Here is a 20,647-nt window from a genome sequence, read left to right as displayed (position 1 = left end):
ATGACAGTTCGTCAGTTGGAAGACAAGTGCTAGGAGGTATATACTCCATTGTGCTCCAGCCAACTCCTGCAAGATTTTTGCTCAGAGGAACTCATTGTGAAATACATGCAGGGTGTATACAGGGACAAGGAAAAAAAATTCCCGGATTATTCCCGGATTTCTTCCGGATATCCCGTTTAAAAAATATGCTTTTTCCCGGGCTACCTACTGTCACTTAGCACAGAAAAAGTTCCCTCGGAACTGTAAAACTTATCAATCCTTTGAATGGTTAACGTTTTATATAATCGCGTAGAACTTCCCGGAAAAAAAAGAAAAGCCGGAGCAGAGAAGTTTTGGAAAGACCTTTGATTTGCAGCAACATATACGCTGCATATTTTCGTATTACGAAAGTATAAATTTGAATTGCACCAAACACAGCTTGTTAGTTTCCGGAGCGTTGCAACCAAGGTTGTGATGTCCTTTTGTAAGCGAGTCATATCTCAAGCCACGAGATCTCGCCAGCCGATGACAGCAGCTATTCAGAGCATAGGGCACGTGCTATAGTCAGCCACTAGCAAGATTACTGGTTACATAGCGCGAACACACAAGAGGAAAAGTTAACAGTTTACATTAATGTACACAGTACCGTATATCTACAAGAAAAGCTAAGCTTTCACGTGTAATATTGGTCTTTTTTTGGAGTGATATACTTTACGATACATCATACAAATGTGCCAGTAAATTTAAAATTGTGACATAAAGGCCTCGGCTCGAAATTCTTGAAGTGGCTGGTCCTCAAACTGTTCAGTTTCGAACGCTCTGTGATTTAGATATCCATCCCACTTTCACACACGTAACATAATTCATCTTGCGTAAAAAGAAATTTACTTTGAAAGTAACGCTTTTCTAACCACCGTTCGCAATACTGTTAGTTATAGGTTCGATTTACCAGTTGCCAGAGAGCGCCAAAAACGAATTATTGTGCGTGTGCAACTGCAGTGGTGTAGGAAACCCGCATGTTCGTGTGTATAAAGCACAAGAGAGCTTACACTACACCATAAAAGAAACAGGGCATCAGAGGATACTCCAAAAGGCATCAAAATTTCATGAATCATACTAAAATGCATAATTCGACTTGAAGTGCAAATTGGTTTTTTCCAGATTCACAATGAAGTAGGTCCCATTTGATATTAAGCTTTTCAGTGTGGTTTTTGGGATGTAAATTTTCTTGGAGTACCAGTACTCTACGATCTCATGTTTGGTTCTTTATTATGGCATAATGCCATACATGGCAGAAGATGATAACGTGCACTTGAAATTCACCAAACAGTTGGAAGAACCCAAAATTCTTAAATCAAACACTTCGTTTCAAATAAAATAATTGCCTCAGCGGAATTTCTTTAGCAAACTTGCAAAAATAACTTCATTCTTCTGCAAGGCGATTAATGCTTGACTGCTACTAACTTGGAAAGAAAATAAAATCAGAAACTGAAAGTAATAATATATTTTTGCCCTCTGTAATTATGTGAATGCATTTTAATTCACTTGATAGCTCCCGGCCACAGAAATCCGTTTTGTTTTCATTTGACGTGGGAGCTGTACACGAAGAGAAGCAACGAAATCGCTTAACGTAAACACGGGTCACGTGGAGACTAACCCCCTCCCCACTACAACTCAGACAACTCTGTGCAAGCGCGAATCTGGCAGCTACGGCGCGCGAGAAAAATTTTTCTCGTTTGCATCTGGCTGCTTGCTGCTACTACCGATGCAGCTAACAGCCAAACTTCAAGAAGCGGGAAGCGAGAGAAGGTACTGCTTATACGCGAGTCAAATGCGCATGCGCAATAGACCGCTGGCAATTGGTCAAACGAACCAAATGTGAACAGTTGTGACGTCATGCTCATAGCAAGCAGTTTATTGTTACGAAGAATTACAGTTTGCACCCTACGGCCTTTAACATATTTTTGCTATCTGTAGACGCTTGTGCGTGCACTTTTTTTTGTTGTCGTAAAATGCACATTTCCTTTGCCACTACAGTTTTATTTTTTTCCCTCTCGTTTATATTTTATTGCTGCAGTATCATTCTCCAGTAGCAGGATACAATAACATTCTTTGCTAGAGAATCAATTCTGCAGTCAAAACTACAAAAATGTAACTGAAAGCTAAAACAATGAAAAATTCCCGGAATTCCGAAAAATTCCCGGATTTTTCCCGGATGAAAAAATTCCCGGGTTTTTCCCGAAATTCCCGGTTGTCCCGGGTCGTATACACCCTGACATGGTTAGGCTTGATAGCTACACAGAAACTAAAAAATGACATCCAAGATTCAGGATATTTTTGTCAAAGTCCATTGCACGAGTATACTTGGAATTTTATTAATTTGTGATCATCTGAATTTTCCTATTATGTTGCATAAGTGTTTGATGGGATTCATCTCAAGTGATCTGGGTGGCCAGATCATTCGCTCGAATTGTCTAGAATGTTCTCCAAACCAATCACGAACAATTGTGACTCTGTGACATGGTGCTTTGCTTGGGAACGTGAAGTCCATAAATGGCTGCAAATGGTCTCCAAGTAGCTGAACATGACCATTTCCAGTCTGTGATCAGTTCACTGAATCAGAGGACCCAATCCATTCTGTATAAACACAGGCCACATCGTTATGGAGCCTCTACTGGCTTGCCCAGTGCATGGTTGACAAATTGGGTCCATGGCTTTGTGGAGTCTGCACCACGCTCAAACCATCCATTAACTCATACCGACTGAAATTTGTACTCACCTGACCAGGCCACGGTTTTCTGTTTGTACAAACCGATATGGTCACGAGCCCGGGAGAGGCACTGCTGGCGATATTGTGATGCTAGCAGAAGCATGTGCTACCATAGTCCATTAATGCTAAATTTGGCCACACTGTCCTGATGAATATGTTTGCCATACTTTCCACATTGATCTCAGTGGTTTTCTCACACTGTGTTGCCTGTCTGTTAGCACTGGCAACTCTACACAAACACCACTGCTTTTGGTTGTTAAGTGAAGGCTGTATGCCAGTTTCTTGTCTGTGTATTACATAATGCCTGAAATTTGGTATTCTCGGCACACTCTTGTCACATTGAGTGTGTTGTCAGAAGTGTCTGCTCAGATCACATTTCACCACATTTTGTGAAAGTGCATGGGAGGTGAACTAGTGAGTGGAAATTTGTGAAAAACTGAGTGAAAGCAATGCACTAAATAGCAGCTGATTGATGTAATTTTAAGAAATAAAAATTCGACCCACAGAAGATGACACATTGGTGTCAAAACATGTCTGGGTAAATATAAAAATAAACCAATTGTGTTAGTGTAAGGCTGATTCTAAAACAACCTAATGGATCATGGAATAGTGAATTCCGCAACAAAAACGTTGAGGTTCGCCGATGACATTGTAATTCTGTCAGAGACGACAAAGGACCTGGAAGAGCAGCTGAATGGAATGGACAGTGTCTTGAAAGAAGGATATAAGATGAATATCAAAAAAAGCAAAACGAGGATAATGGAATGTAGTCGAATTAAATTGGATGGTGCTGAGGGAATTGGATTAGGAAATGAGACGCCTAAGGTAGTAAATGAGTTTTGCTATTTGGGGAGCAAAATAACTGCTGATGGTCAAACTAGACAGGATATAAAATGTAGACTGTCAATGGCAAGGAAAGTGTTTCTGAAGAAGAGAAATTTGTTAAAATCGGGTATATATTTAAGTGCCAGGAAGTCGTTTCTGAAAGTATTTGTATGGAGTGTCGCCATGTGTGGAATTTAAACGTGAATGACAAATAGTTTAGACAAGAAGAGAATAGTAGCTTTTGAAATGTGGTGCTACTGAAGAATGCTGAAGATTAGATGGATAGATCACATAACTAATGAGGAGGTATTGAATAGAATTGGGGAGAAAGAAATTTGTGGCAAAACTTGACTAGAAGAAGGGTTTGGTTGGTAGGACATATTCTGAGGCATCAAGCGATCACCAATTTAGAAGCTTGCACAGGATAGAGTTGCATGGAGAGCTGCATCAAACCAGTCTCTGGACTGAAGACCCCAACAACAACAACAACAACAATTATTTCTGAAATGGATTGTCTCTTGCGTCTAGTTCCAGCTCTCATTCCATGTTCAGAATCTATTGATTTCCATCACGCTGCCCTAATCACGTCGGATACCTTTTCATGTATTGCTGAGTACAAATGAAATCTCTGCCAATGTAGTGCCCTTTTATACCTTCTGTACGTGATACTACCGACTGTATATGTGCATATCACTATTCTTTGACTTTTGTAATCTCAGTGTAACATAATTTGAAGAAAAAAACTCATTATCTTAAGGGGTTAATATTCAAGGAGGTGAACTAAAAACTTTTATGGTTAAAGTACTTCCCTGTAGTGTATTCTTGAATGGAAGTGAATCATGGATGGTCAGCATTACAGGACAGAAGAAGATAGAAACTTTTGAAGTTTGGTGCTGTAGAAGAATGCTGAAAATAAGATTAGTGTATTGGATAATTAATTAATTATGGATTGAATTCGTAGTCTTAATTTGACTAAAAGAAGGGATAGATTGGGAGAGAACATTTTGAGGCATCAAGTAATAATTCATTTGATAGTGTAGGGAAGTATGGAGGGTAAAAGGTGTGGAGGAAGACGAAGGCTTGACTACTGTAAGCAAGTTGAAAGTTCCTCATAGATTGCAGTAGTTCTTCAGACATTAAGAGATTTGGGCAGAATAGATTAGCACAGAAAGCTGCATCAAACCAGCCATCACACTGAATACCTCTGCGACACCAGTTGTTACCACATTGTCATTGGTAACATATTTGTAGAGCTATTATGGAGATGCAAATATTTTGATTTTATTGTAATTCACAAAATATTAAAATTTTGAGAACTACTTTAACCCGTCCAGTAGATCGGAGCTCTGATGGTAGGATTGATCTGTGTCTTAAATTCTCTGTTCAAAAATGCAGCAGAACCATATCAGGTTACGGATGAAAGTCCATCCATACTCGGCCACTGTTTGTGAAAGTTACTGTGCCATGAAAGAAGTATGCAAATGATATGTGACAAGATACGGCTAAGCTGGTATGCTAAGTAACTGGTAAGCATTAGAGAGTGACAGTGCATACATGGGCTCAATAGGAACTTGTGGAGACCTACACAGGATATTTCAAATATCATTGTTCAAAAGTTCAGTTGTATTATTGATAAGTAAATTGACAAATGTAATGAGGAATGACTTGAAAAACGTATCTTCAAGATGGGAAGATGTACAGGGTGACCCAAAAGTCTGTACTTCATGGACTAATGTATGTAAAGGGGTAAAAATTGACAAATGCTTGAAATTACATGCGGTTTAATTGAAACAAAAAAATCCACAAAATACCAACAGATAGCGCTTTGTATGATGCAAAACTTACAGTTAGCACAACAATTGATTTTCAGCAAAGACAATGATGCCCAGCTGGTTGGTACTCATTTATCTTACAGCATTGCAGCTGTGCAAATGCCAATATGTTTACCAAATATTAAAATTGTGACCAATAACAATTAAAAGTACATGTCATGTGCCTGCACATCGGCATATTAAAATGCACATCGCAGTAGTACAAAGTACAAAAAGTACATTACAAAATTGTAGAAAAAATATTTTGTCTTGGATAGATACTACTTGTCAAAGACCACTAAAGGATTTGTTTAGATTTGCAGTTACACTTCTGGACTGTTTGTCAGACATAATATCTTAAGACATTTTCCACTCCTGTGGTTTATTACAGCTGCTATCCATAAGCGAAAATGTTTACTGCCCATTAAAACAGTCAAAATAACAACAAAAACACATTCATTGTGCCTGCACGTATAAAATAGTAATGGGAAAGGTGGTTGTCTGCCTGCACTTAAGTACAATAAAAGAAGAATCACTATAATACATGGACACGAGGCTGTATCTTGCAACATATTAAACTCAAAATTACAGAAAAACTTGTATTGATTTATTAATCAGAGTAGTACGTAGGCAAAGGGACTGTACAGTTTGACACACACACACACACACACACACACACACACACACACACACACACACACACACACGTGGTATTCACTAATCACTGTAGGGCACAAAGAAGTATGAGTAAGACAAAAGTTTATGGGTGGTATAAATGTTCCAATGAGATTCAAGAAGATGTCGAAAACGATAACTACCCTGGACGCCCCAGCATATCAACTACTGATGATAATGTGAAGAAGTAAAGACAGTGGCTCTGCAAAATTGCTAAATCATGTTCAGAGATGTTGCCGATGGTATCTGCATATCCTTTGGCTCGTGCCAAGCTATCGTTTCGATTCTTTTGGACATGAAATGTGTTACAGCAAAGTTTGTTCTGAGACTGTTGCATTTTGATGAAAAATGATGGTATGAAGACGCTACTTACGAATTGCTGAATGAAACCAAGAATGATCCAAGACTTCTAAAGAAGTGATGAAACCAAGGCCCAATCATCCCAGTGGAAATTGTCTGAAGAGCCAAGACAAAAATAAATAAATAAAAAATCTCATAAGTTTGATGACCTGTGAAGGTTCTTCCCATGGTTTTCTTTAGTTACAATGGAATAGTTCATCACGAGTTCATGCTTTATGGTCATACCGTCAGTTAGTAATACTACCTGCAAGTTATGCACAGTTTGCCTAGAGAAATCAAAAGAACAACCAGAATTGTGGTAAAACTACTTGTGGAAATTGCATCATGATTAGCTCCTGCTCACACCTCAATGCTTTTTTGTTTTTAAATGAACAAAACCATTTTGTTGCCTCAGCCACTGTATACATCGGACATGGCCTGGTGTGCTTTCTTTTTATTCCCTAGGCTGAAGAGAATCCTGAAAGGACATCATTTTGCTACAGCTGACAAGAGTCAAACAAAATCGCTGAAGAAGCTCAACATCATAACAAAAAGTAAGTTCCAGAAGTGCTTCCAAGACTGGAGAAAGTGCGGGCACAAGTGTACTATATATGAGGGTGATTGCTCTGAAGGGGACTACCATATTTACTCGAATCGAAGCCGCACTTTTTTCTGGTTTTCGTAATCCAAAAAACCGCCTGCGGCTTAGAATCAAAGTAAGCGGAAGTTCTGAAAAATGTTGGTAGGTCGCGCCACACCTAACTTCTGCCATCGAATATATGTAGCGCTACACAGACATGCTTTGCAAGCACAAAGATAAATACTGGTGCCAAAACCTCTGCGTCAGTAAATAAATTAAATGAAAAGGTAGAAGAATGTAAACATTATGACATGTATTCTTTTGTGTTTGCTACTATCTAATTTAAATCCTGTCTGCCTAATAAACTACGAAACTAGAGAGAGAACAGCAAGAATATACATATCATGTCATGTTTATATTCGTACTATTCTTATGCTGAATAGTGATACAGTCAGAAATGAAGCACGGCCACTGACTAGATTTTTAAATCTAAGATGACTCATATTTCTGTGCAGAATGTAATGTACTAAAGAGGAGTCTGCAAAAATTTTCAAACGGAAAAGTTTTTTTGCTGAACTCTCGTTCAGAACATCTTCTATCATATGCAGTCTATTATTTGGTTCTTGTTGATCATTATCAAAGAAAGCAGCAGTCTAAGTAATAACAAACAGCAGTCTCTTGCCATTGTTTTGCTTATGAGACAATTCCTCTCTCTCTCTCTCTCTCTCTCTCTCTCACCTCTTTTTTTTTGTGTGTGTGTGTGTGTGTGTGTGTGTGTGTGTGTGTGTGTGTGTGTGTAAGAAGTGGTAGCACACACAAAAGCAAGCCATTCCGCGAGCGGCGTCAGGTCGTAAACACTCATTATCAGAATGCGACAGACAATGCATGACACAGTACAACAATGCATTTTCAGCTTAGAGTGACGTAAACACTTATACACCTATAACAAAGAGAATTGCACTTATCAGATCAATGCAAAATAAACAGTCGATTCAAACCAGACGAAGCACGTGAAAAAGGAAGGGTACCCGTATAAATACGGACGGAGCTCCTGACGCATAGCAATGACTACTTGGTAAAGCTTACGGTAACTGTTACACTTCCCGACTCTAACCAAACTACTGTAGCTGTATCTTCACCCATTCGACCTCAATTGTGCCTCATGTTACAATGGACCAACTTTGTTTCGATTTGGAGGTGCGGTCTAGAACTTTTCTCTCACCTTGAATTTCGAGTCTCAAATTTCAGGTGCGGCTTAGATTCGGGAAAATTTTTTTCCTTCATTTTAAGTGTCTTTTTCAGGTACAGCTTAGATTCGAGTAAATACGGAAGCTGATGTTGATGTTGACAAATAATAAAGATTCTTAGCTATTACCCATTACTTTCTGATCAAATGTCATATATTGAGGCTCTGAGGAGAATAGAAGTTGCCAGATTGCATTCACTGTCGTCATACAAGCTCAACGACCAATGTAATGATACGGGTTGTCTTTGGGTACATAACACGATCACCTCTCGCTCACATAGGCAGTAATTTGGACAGCAGGTATTACACTTCTAACGAGTTAAGGCCAGTTGTTGTGCCCTACATTTGAACTCCATGATAATATCTGCTGACACGATAACACGAGACTACATGTCGCGAGTGCCGTTCTGACCCACCTCGGTACAGAGGGTGTATGGCAGTTGCCACAGTCAGCATTTTCTCCAGAGCCCCAACCCAGTAGAAGCATCTGGTCACAAGTTACCAAGAAACTTGCGCTCTACCACTCGCCAGCTGCTATGATTGATGAACTTCGGCAGAAAGCTGAAGCAGCATGTAGTGACATGCCCATACCTGACATCGGAGCTCAGTTCAACTAAATACGGAGGTGCCGCTGTTGGTACCAGAGGTGGCTGTCTGAGCAGCAGTAGCACTTGTCTGGTCGCACACTATTGGAACGATCATCTGGACAATGCGTGGCTTTGAATTATGTTATCATTTTCTTCACAGAGACACTTGTCATAGGACCTTTAATCACTCGAATCCTATGGTGATACGATCATAAAGCTGCATTAGCAGATTCTACACTCTTATAGTAAAGTTTCACAGTGTAGTAAATTTTGCACGTAGTATACCACCAAATTACCTAAAAATTTAACAACATATTCTTCCTATATCCAAAATAACTACATTTTCATCATTTGCTGTCCTTCCTGATGCTGCAATTTTAATGACCAGCAGTACACTTAGAAAATTTGTTTACTGGTAATATTAGATGCATTTTTCTATTTAAAAAAAAAACTAAATAATGTGGCCAGAGAGGTAAAACAAATGCCTGAAATGGCATAGAGTTTCATTGTAATCAAAAATGAGTGCAGAAACGGCCCGAGAGATTGCACTGGACAGCAACACGTTGGTTATGCCACATGAGAATAGAGTATACAGTGAGTGTAGTCAGAGATGAGTCAGATGCGCCAGCAACTGTGGCATGTTGACTTTACGAGAAAAGGCACTGTTAGTGAAGCTTTACTATCATAGTGTAGAATCTGCTAATGCAGCTTTATGATCGTATCACCATAGGATTCGAGTGAGTAAGGGTCCTATGACAAGTGTCTCTGTGAAGAAAATGATAACATAATTCAAAGCCACGCATTGTCTAGATGATCGTTCCAATAGTGTGCAACCAGACAAGTGCTACTGCTGCTCGGACAGTTCAGGAAGAAATGGAGACTTAAGCGGGTTCATTTCCACAGGATGAAGTCAGTGCTCGTGAAGTAGTATGTCACACTGGCATTCCAGGCACTACCGTTTGGAGAGCACTAAGGCGTGCCCTCCAGTGCTATCCGTACAAAATGCAGCAGCACCAATTTTGTGTCACAGAGAGCTTTCCACAACTACAGAATACGGACTACTGACAATCCTAGAACTGTTGTGGAAACCCACTTGCATGTCAAAAGTCACCGTGCAGATTGAATTTACCACATCAATCGTGATCAGACCCCTCCCCCCCTCCCCCCAGGGGCTCAGCATTCATTTGCTGAGTTCGGGCTTGGCGACCCTGGGGTCCTGAGCTGGCGACTAGTCAGCGCCGCCAGTCTCCTGTCACCGTAACCCCCGGACATGCTTCAGCGACCACCACATGGCGCGGCGGTGGAATGTTGTGTGCTGCGGGGAATGGTAATCTTGGCTTGACCGCCTGGATTGCGAGGAAGGTAAACCTCTATAAAAACCCCTCAATCTTACGGTGTGCTGCGCGCCTATAAGATGCATGGCTGTTGGGGTGGAACAGTCACAAGCGGGCAACCTCTGGGGCACCTGCCGCACCCCAGTTGTATAAGGCTTACCTAGGCACGCGGGGCTCTGTCTAGGTGGACTTCTAGTTCCCTAGCTGCTCGTGGGACCGAGATGGAACCCTCGAACTTTTATTCTTCTCCTGCCAGTGGAAAGGGTGGACCGCTGGTGGGTTCTAACACCCAGTCCAACAAGAGGGCTCGTGTAGCCAGTCCTCCTGATTCAGGTAGTAGTAACAGAACGCATGCTGCTTCGCAGAATGTGTTTTTCATAATTAAAAGAAAAGATGGGAGTTTTGAAAAAGTTTTGCCATTTTATATACAGAAGGGCTTAGAAGGTATTGCTGGCACATTAAAATCTGTAAAGCGCTTGCGAAATGGCACCTTGTTGGTTGAAACATCTAGCTTCCAGCAAGTCCAGAACCTTCAGAAGGCACAATTTCTTGGGGAGTTTGCGATAGAAACTGAATTTCACAACACCTTGAACTACAGCAAGGGTGTTGTGACTTGCAGAGATCTCGTTGACATTCCCCCAGATGAACTGAAGGCTGAATGGTCCTGGGAAGGAATTGTCAACGTGCAACACATCATGAAACTGGTGGATGGTGCTCTCATAAAGACTGACTCATTTATCCTTACATTTAACAGTACCAAATTGCCAGAGCATGTGAAGGCAGGTTTCCTACGTCTCAGTGTACGGCCTTACTACCCCAACCCCATGCGGTGTTTTAAATGCCATCACTTTGGACACACTACTCTCGGCTGTAAAGGGGAAGCCACTTGCGGGAATTGTGGTAAAGCCGCCCATGAGGGAGTTGGTTGCTCCTCTCCTCCCAAGTGTGTCAACTGCTCTGGGGATCACCCTGTGTGGAGGAGGGAATGCAGAGTTTTCCTTGAGGAACGGAAGATCCAGGAACTAAAAAAACGCATCCCGTATGGTGAGGCGAAGAAAATTTACAAGTCCATGCAGCCGCCCACGTTCGCTGCTTCCTTTTCTTCCGTTCTCAAACAACCAGTCTTGAAAACCGATGCCGCTACACAAACGGAGGTTGCTACTGTTAGCACTAGCACCTGCGCTTGTCAATGTACGTGTGCTGCTGCCGTTGCTGTGACGCCTGCTGCTCCCCCCCCGGCTTTCTGACCAGGCCATGGTAGCTGACATCATGGAACTTCCTGCCCCTTCCCGGGTCCAGTCTTGTGCACTGCCCAGTGCTGCTACACCTCCTACTGCTTCTGAGGTTTTGGCTCCAATGCCACCTCTGGCCAGAACATCGAAGCCAAAGACAAAGGTGAAGACTCGCCCACTAAAGGAGACTGCAGTTATACAGTCTCCTGATGTGGATGTCATTCTCTCTGACGTCTCTCTCGACTCCTCTTCTGAGGCGATGGAGGTTGATGTCAGACTGGGGCAATCATCTCGCCCCAAAACTAAGCCTCCACCTGTTGTGGGGTCTCCTCCCGACAGAAAGTGAGGATGAAGGTACTCCCACCCTGATAGATGGCTCCCATTATACAGTGGAGCATGAATGGATTCTGGGCACATGTGGAGGAACTGAACCTCCTAGCACAGCAACGCTCCCTGTGCTTGTGTTTACAAGAAACGCATTTAAAACCATCTGATGCTCCTGTACTAAGGGGCTATACGTTATATCGCAAAGATGACCTAACTGGAGAAAGGGCCAAAGGCGGAGTCGCTGTGTTTGTCAATAATGACCACCACTCCTCTGCTCTCCCCCTGGATACTGACCTGCAAGCAGTTGCAGTTGAAATTCATTCACCTCGGAGGCTTACCGTTTGCTCCCTTTATTTACCCCCTCTGGATGCAATGACCGTAGACGCTCTCACAGATCTTATCGACCAACTCCCCCGCCCATTTCTCCTCCTGGGAGACTTCAATGCCCATCATGTCCTGTGGGGCTCCACTTCTCTTTGCGCTCGAGGTCGAATTTTGGAGAGCCTCCTAACATCTCAAGTGTTGTGCATCCTCAACACAGGTACTCCGACTCATTTCTCTACTGCTACAGGGTCATTCTCAGCCATTGACCTATCTTTCTGCTCTCCAACCCTCACCGACTTTGTTCACTGGGAGGTCATTTACGACCTTCATTCCAGCGATCACTTCCCTATCCGCATTCATCTCCTGGATGGTATATTGCTGGAGCAGCGGCCACCATCGTGGACGATTGGCAGGGCTAACTGGCCACTGTTCACTCGGTTGGCTGTCTTTGACCGCCACAATAACGTACAGGAATGGGTGGATCACATCACGCTTGTGGTCCATCATGCTGCTGACCTGTCCATACCACAGTCTTCTGGCACTCGTAAGCGGCGCCTTGTGCCTTGGTGGACAGAAGAGTGCCGTTCAGCCATCCGGGACAGGCGTGCGGCTCTTCGCCGATTTAAATGCCGCCCAACAGCGGTCAATCTTACCGCCTTTCGAATCGCGAGAGCCAGGGCACGCCGTGTCATTAAAGAGAGCAAGAAAAGGTCATGGCAGGTGTTCCTGGACTTCATTAACCGTTCCACTTGTTCCACAAAAGTATGGGAAGCCATCCGGAGGATTTCCGGTAAACATAGCCGTTTACCGATAGCTGCTGTCCTGAACCAGGGATGCCTCCAAACAACACCCAGAGCCATTGCTCAGACGCTGGCAGAGCATTTTGCACAAAAGTACTGCCACTGCAAACCAGGATCAAGCGTTTCGTCGCTACCGTGCGACTGTCGAAAGAGCGACCTTGGACTTTCGGTCGAACAGTTCTGAGGCCTACAATTCCCCTTTCGCCATGTGGGAACTTGAATTGGCACTTACTGAGACTTCTGACACTGCACCAGGTTACGACCGCATCCGGTACTTCATGCTTAGACATCTGCCAGCGGCGTCAAAGGAAATCCTCCTCGAATGTTTTAATCTCATATGGCAGACAGGAGTGTTCCCCACCTCGTGGAGGGAGGCAGTCCTCATCCCTCTCCTCAAACCAGAAAAGGACCGCACATGTCCCAGTAGTTATCGTAGTATCGCCTTGACAAGCTGTGTTGGAAAGACCCTGGAACGGATGGTTAACCGGCGTCTGGTCTGGCTGTTAGAGACCAGACAGCTCCTTAGCCGCTTTCAGTGTGGATTCTGAAAATTTCGGTCCACGGTTGACAACCTGACCCTCCTAGAGGCGGCTATTCAGCAGGCTTTTCTCCGTCAGCATCACTGTATCGGTATCTTCTTTGATATCAGTAAGGCATATGGTACTACTTGGAGACACTGTATTCTTGCACAAATGCATCAACAGGGCTTTCGTGGCCGCCTCCCCATTTTCATTCGGTCTTTCCTGTCTCAGTGGTTTTTTCGGACCCGCGTTGGTAACACACTGTCTGATCGCTTTGAGCAAGAGAACGGTGTCCCCAAGGGCAGTGTTTTAAGTGTTACCCTCTTTGCCATAGCCATCAACAGTATAACATCTACAGCGAGGAGTCCAGTACAGTGCTCCTTATTTGTGGACGACTTTGCTGTTTTCTGTTCCTCCTCCAGTGTTGCAACCATGAGCCGTCAGTTGCAGCTAACAGTGCGGCGGTTAGAGGAGTGGGCTGCAAAGACGGGCTTTCGGTTTTTTGCTGATAAGTGTGTTTGTGTTCATTTTAATCGTTCTCGTCATCTTTTTACTTTGCCTGCCTTGCATATGGGGGATACTGTCCTACATTTTAGAGACACAGTACGGTTTCTAGGCCTAATTTTTGACTCCAGGTTGTCATGGCTGCCACACCTACGTGACTTGAAAGCCAGAACGCTGAAGGCACTGAACATTCTCAAGTGCCTCAGCCACAGGTCTTGGGGCGCGGACAGGGCGCGACTCCTTCAGTTTTATGGTGCTTTTGTGCGTTCACGGCTGGACTATGGCTGCACAGTATATGGGTCAGTGAGGCCATCTTTGCGGATCCTTGATGCTGTTCACCATGCTGGGATCCGACTGGCCACGGGTGCTTATCGGACCAGTCCCGTACCCAGCCTCTGTGCTGAGTCTGGCGAACCGCCACTTACCATCCGGCGGCAGCTCCTGCTGGTGCGCCAGGCTTGTAAGTTTCTTGCAGCTCCCAGCTCGCCTGCTCACCATCTTGTTGCCCATCCACCTCTGGACCGCCTTTTTTCCCGCCGTCCCCGGGCTACGTTGCCATTTGGGATCCGTATGCAACATGTACTAGAGTCGCTTGGTGTGGAGTCTATACAACCCCAAATCCAGGGTTTTAACCGCCTGTCACCCTGGTTACTGAAGAGGCCCAGAGTGATTTTAGATTTATTGCAGTACAAGAGAGATTGCACTCCTGCCACCGTTTTTAATGCAGCATTTTCTGCCATTTTATCTGAGCACCACGACTATGTAGCTGTTTTTACGGATGGGTCGAAACAAGGGGACTCTGTTGGTTGCTCAGTTGTTTTTCCATATCGTGTCCTCAAGGTCCGACTGCCTCAGACTTTTACTGTCTTTGATGCAGAATTGTCTGCGATCTTGCGGGCACTGGAGCACATGAGACATTCTTCCTCTCCTAAATTTCTTGTCTGTTCCGATTCACTCAGTGCCCTTCACTCATTGCAACGTTTGTATCCGGCAGACAAAATTGTCCAGACCATCCAGGATGCCCTCCTCCGACTACAGCGACTGGGGAAGGTTGTAGCTTTTTGCTGGGTTCCGGGGCATGTCGGCATTGATGGGAATGAAAGGGCAGATCTCGCAGCCAAGGAGGCGTGTCTCGATCCACAAGTATCTCAGTGTGCTATCTCCTTGCACGCACTCACCTCGCTGTTGAGCTCATGGGTCATGCGTCGGTGGGAGGATGAGTGGCTGGAAGTGACTGACAATAAGCTCCGTATAGTCAAGCCCACAACGCGTGTGTGGTGTACTTCCTTTCAGCCCCACGATGGGACGAGGTTCTCCTCACTCGGCTTCGAATAGGTCACAGCCCTATGACGCATGGCTTCCTTCTCCGGCGAGAGGACCCTCCAATGTATGGTGCTTGTGGCGTCCAGGTCACTGTGCGCCACGTTTTATTGGATTGCGTTTTATTTTCTGACCAACGGGTCGCGGCTGACTTGCCAGTGGACCTGCCATCTCTTTTAGGCAACACTCGGACAAATGTGGTTAAAGTTTTAAAGTTCTGTGCCCTGTCAAATGTTTTTACAAAGATTTTAGGGAGAGGATTTTAATTTGCTCACTGTGTGACAAGCTCGCCCATTTTTTATGTAAGTGGCCAGCCAATAACAATTTCCTGTGACATTTTTGTTGCTATGTTTCCCCTTTCCTTAGGTTTTACTTCCTTATGTAGCATTTTCCTTCTTTTCCTGCTTTCTTTGAGTGTGTGCTTTAGTTTTATTAGGTCTGTCCACATTCGTTCCTTTTGATGTGTGTCAGGGCGCTGATGACCTCGATGTTGAGCGCCCATAAGCCCCAACACACACACACACACACACACACACACACACACACACACACACACACACACACACACACACACACCGTGATCAGACCCTTTTTCTTCGAGGAAATGTGGGGGTGCTGCTTGTCAAACTGTCAGTGTGGTGTGCTGCTTAACCAAACTGTCAGTATGGTGGTTGTGAGGTACACCAATACGTTACAGAATTGCATCAGCCCTAGCCTAGCTGATAAACACCTGCTATGAGGTACAACTTTTACGCAGGATGACTCTCCACCACATTCTGCTTCATGTGTGAAAGAGCACTTGCACACATCGTTCGTTGGGTATCATGTGCTGAACTGCCACTTCTGTTATGCTTGACCACCCGGGTCCCCAAATCTTTGTCCATATGATTATTGCTTGTGGATTTACCTGGAGTCGTAAATCTACCACAATCATCCTACCTCATTAGGAATGCTAAAACGTACAAACTGTAAAACTTATTTTTGTTATGAAATGGTTCTGACACTTAGTTCGATTTTGTGCTTTCTTGTTAACATTTGGTGTTTTAAAAAAATGTGTAACTAACTATTTGGAACATTGTTTACATCAGGATATCTGATGGGCTCAGCCCAGAACGTTTCATTTGGAATAAATGCTCCAAAAAACTATTTGGTACCTGTTTGTTTGCGACTGCTCAGCTTTTCTAAAATACAGTCAACTGTATTAATAATAATGGTCGAATACCTCTGCTGGCAATTACTCATAGTAGATTTGCCAAAAGCCCCAGTAAACATTTCAAATGCAGTGATGCACTTTATTCCATTTTCAAGCAAAATTTAATGCAAATTCCTTGATCCATCTTTCGAAAGTAAAAATTTGCTGGGTACTTGAATATATGTATAACATTTTCATTGTCATAATAAACTAAATATTCGAAGCATTTAAAAATGCAAACATACATCAGTGACATGTGCGCCATCAAATTGATTTTTTCAAGTCAGATGTGCAAAGCCTTACAAATTCCCATTACTTTTTACTCACACCACATACGTACATGACAGTCGTGATGCCGGTGCTGTCATTGAGTGCACTGCTGTCGCCTCACCTTTCTCTGGTGCCACATGGAGGGAAGCAGCGACAATACCATTATGGAAATGTGGTATTGTACTGTCCTACTGAAGCATAAAACTGGAAAGATCATCAATTAAGGCAAAATCTAACATGTTACTGAATTAAAGTACACATCACCAGTGATGGTACGCTCACGAAGATCGAAGGAGCATCCGTACACTTCTCATTTGGTAAGCCTCTTGACAAGTCGGTGGTCTGAATTGAAGATTCTCGCATTATTGGTATGACATTTTTTTTTTTTTTCCCCTCTAAGGTGGAGTTTTGTGTTGTTATTGAATAGTGGCTTGTCACTGCATTCATCTTGTTCCAGCCATTGCTGCATTTTGAAACAAAAGTCATTTTGAGTGATCATGCAATTGTAAAGTGTGTAAAGCCCATTTTACATGAGTGACTTTCTGGTCAAAATCAATTACTCGAAATGCATTCTTTTTTCGTCCCTACGTGAGTGTCTCTACGGTGCCAGCGATTTACAGATTGTGGCAAATGTGGAGTTCTAAATTACCAAGTGTGCTGCACATTGCACTTGCGCAGAAACAAGGTACTATAGCTATGTCTTCTAACTCTGAAAGTTAAATTTGTTCTGGTGGAGCTCACTCCTATTGTAGAAAAGGATTTTTTGGTTTTGTTATTGTGTTTTCTGCTTTGTTTTTGTGGCACACTGGAAAGTTGCACAGGGTCCTAGCATTTCTCACTGTTAGTGTTTTCCTAAAAGAAAGATGGAATATCTTAAAACAATTATTTTACGTTTCACATAGGAAAAGCCCGAACATTGCATAAATAAGAGCATAAATTTGCAAACTTGTTTTAAAGAAAATTATTTCAACAGTGAAAAAGTCAGAAGTACTTGATGAGAAAAATAACTTTCATTGTTATTTGGCACTTAGCAAGAACACAAGATACAAATGATAAACCAAAAAAGTGCTATTTACTGCATTTTTGATGCATTCACAAGTATATATTTTGTCGAGCAAATAAATGTGTATGTTCTGAAATTAAATGTGTGGATGCATTTTTCCTATTCTTTCAGTTCTCAGGAATCCGAAGAATTTGCCACACATCCTTTGACAAGAACTTCCACAATGGATTCTGCTTTAATCATTAATAAACTCTACTACCACTGCTTGTTCCTACATTTTGTTACTATATTTCTGTTTTTCCATGAAAAGCATAGTCCCTCATAACCTCCCTTTCACCAGTCAAACGCTAAAAATTGCACAGCAGACAGCTCTCAAAATACATTTTTGGCGCTGGTGTGTAAACGAAAATGACCTGTGTCAAGTACTCACTTCGGACAAGAAAGTCAGTCATGTAAGAGGGGCTTAAAAGTTGAAAAAGTGTACTCTGTACAGAGTGATCGCTTTCAAAGTATACACTTATATAAGGAGTTGGATGTGTAGTCTTTTACAAACACCTTTTAGTAATTGCTGTGGAGTTAAGGAACAAAGAATGGTGTGTATTGTGTCGATACTCTTCTATAGTCTCCAGTCACACTATTCTGTGTCTGGCTGCAATCAGTGATGTCAAGCTGCATCACCCAATGCCTGCTACAGTTCCTAGGGTTTCTCATTTTCAGTATTCACTTGTAAAATGCCATAGCCGCTTTATGGAATAGATTCCATTGAGCACCTGTTTTGTTGTTGCTGTTATGGTCAAGAATTCTGCGTGCAAAATATTAGAATATTAGCTGCCAATATAAACTGGAAATTACTCATAAGAAAAAATGAACAATATTATTTTTCACACATTTCCACGAATGTAACTGTCTCTTTTACAGCTCTGAATTCTCACACTAAAAAACATGTTTGCAGGGCAAAACACCAAATCTAGTTATTAGAAAAAATGTTTTTCTGTAATGGTGTAGATGAAAGTGTTACATTGTATGTACAAGGGTGGTTAGATAACTCTGGTAAAAAAAAAGCAAAAAAGAAAATATTCGTTTTTTTTAACAATTGCCTGACTTCTTGACGTATTCTCTTTGAAGGATATAAGCTTGGTCCAGTGAGCCTCCAGCTTCCTTATTCCATCAAAAAAATAGGTTCTGTTGAACTCTGCAAAATACCCATTGATTGCAACTATCAGTTCCTCATTTTGTGGAAATTTCTTCCAAACAAGCCAAAACCGAGTTAACAAGCAGGAAAAAGTCACTTGGGGCAAAGTCTGGTGAATAGGGTGGATGAGGAACCAATTCAAAGCCCAGTTCATGTACTTTTGCCTTCGTTATCACTGATGTGTAGGATAGTGTGTTATCCTGGTGAAAAAGCACTTTTTTGCATGCCAACCTTGGTCTTTTTTTCAGCCAACACTGGGAATCCCAAAAACACAGTGGCCATCACCACACCAGTTGACAAAATGTTTTTTGCCTTCTTCGGTGCTCTTTCACCAGCCTTTGTCCATTGTTGTGACTGGCATTTAGACTCTGGTATTTAATGACAGATCCAGGTTTCATCAGCAGTCACAGATCGGCACAAAAGGTCCGTGGATTTCAGTTAACCATCACCAGACATTGTGTTGAAATGTTGTTCCGAATGTGTTTTTGGTCAACTGTGAGCAGTCCCGGCACCCTCTTCGCACACAGATTCTTCATAGCCAATTCTCCATGCAAGGTATTATGCACTCACTCAGTGGAGATGCCTACAGTCCCAGCAATATCATGAAATTTTATTCGGCATTCTTGCATAACAATATCACTATATATATATATATATATATATATATATATATATATATATATATATATATATACTTAAAAACAAAGATGATGTGACTTACCAAATGAAAGTGCTGGCAGGTCGACAGACACACAAACGAACACAAACATACACACAAAATTCAAGCTTTCGCAACAAACTGTTGCCTCATCAGGAAAGAGGGAAGGAGAGGGAAAGACGAAAGGATGTGGGTTTTAAGGGAGAGGGTAAGGAGTCATTCCAGTCCCGGGAGCGGAAAGACTTACCTTAGGGGGAAAAAAGGACGGGTATATACTTGCACACACACACATATCCATCCACACATATACAGACACAAGCAGACATATTTAAATATGTCTGCTTGTGTCTGTATATGTGTGGATGGATATGTGTGTGTGTGCAAGTATATACCCGTCCTTTTTTCCCCCTAAGGTAAGTCTTTCCGCTCCCGGGACTGGAATGACTCCTTACCCTCTCCCTTAAAACCCACATCCTTTCGTCTTTCCCTCTCCTTCCCTCTTTCCTGATGAGGCAACAGTTTGTTGCGAAAGCTTGAATTTTGTGTGTATGTTTGTGTTCGTTTGTGTGTCTGTCGACCTGCCAGCACTTTCATTTGGTAAGTCACATCATCTTTGTTTTTAAGTATATTTTTCCTTCGTGGAATGTTTCCTTCTATTATAACTATATATATATATATATAAAGATGATGAGACTTACCAAACAAAAGCGCTGGCAGGTCGATAGACACACAAACATACACACAAAAATCAAGCTTTCGCAACAAACTGTTGCCTCATCAGGAAAGAGGGAAGGAGAGGGAAAGACGAAAGGATGTGGGTTTTAAGGGAGAGGGTAAGGAGTCATTCCAGTCCCAGGAGCGGAAAGACTTACCTTAGGGGGAGAAAAGGACGGGTATACACTCGCGCACACACACACACACACACACACACACACACACACACACACACACACACATCCATCCACACATACACAGACACAAGCAGACATATTTAAAGACAGAGAGTTTGGGCAAATATGTCTGCTTGCGTCTGCATACGTGCGGATGGACACTGTGTGTGTGTGTGTGTGTGTGTGTGTGTGTGTGTCTGTGTGTGTGTGTGTGTGTGTGTGTGTGTGTGTGCGCGAGCGAGCGTACACCCCCCCCCCCCCCCCAAGG

At 42.7% G+C, this 20,647-nt stretch overlaps 1 protein-coding gene across 6 annotated transcripts in view; it reads left to right on the top strand.

Moving 5' to 3' along the window:
* Positions 1 to 20,647, top strand: part of LOC126106608 (uncharacterized) — a 182,144-nt gene that overhangs the window by 148,488 nt on the left and 13,009 nt on the right. The gene's annotated exons all lie outside the window — the stretch shown is intronic.

This window comes from Schistocerca cancellata, chromosome 10, assembly GCF_023864275.1.
Source record: "Schistocerca cancellata isolate TAMUIC-IGC-003103 chromosome 10, iqSchCanc2.1, whole genome shotgun sequence".
Lineage (NCBI taxonomy): Eukaryota > Metazoa > Arthropoda > Insecta > Orthoptera > Acrididae > Schistocerca > Schistocerca cancellata.
The sequence above is the reverse complement of the archived record's forward strand: the minus strand, read 5'-3'. Positions and strand labels throughout refer to the sequence as shown.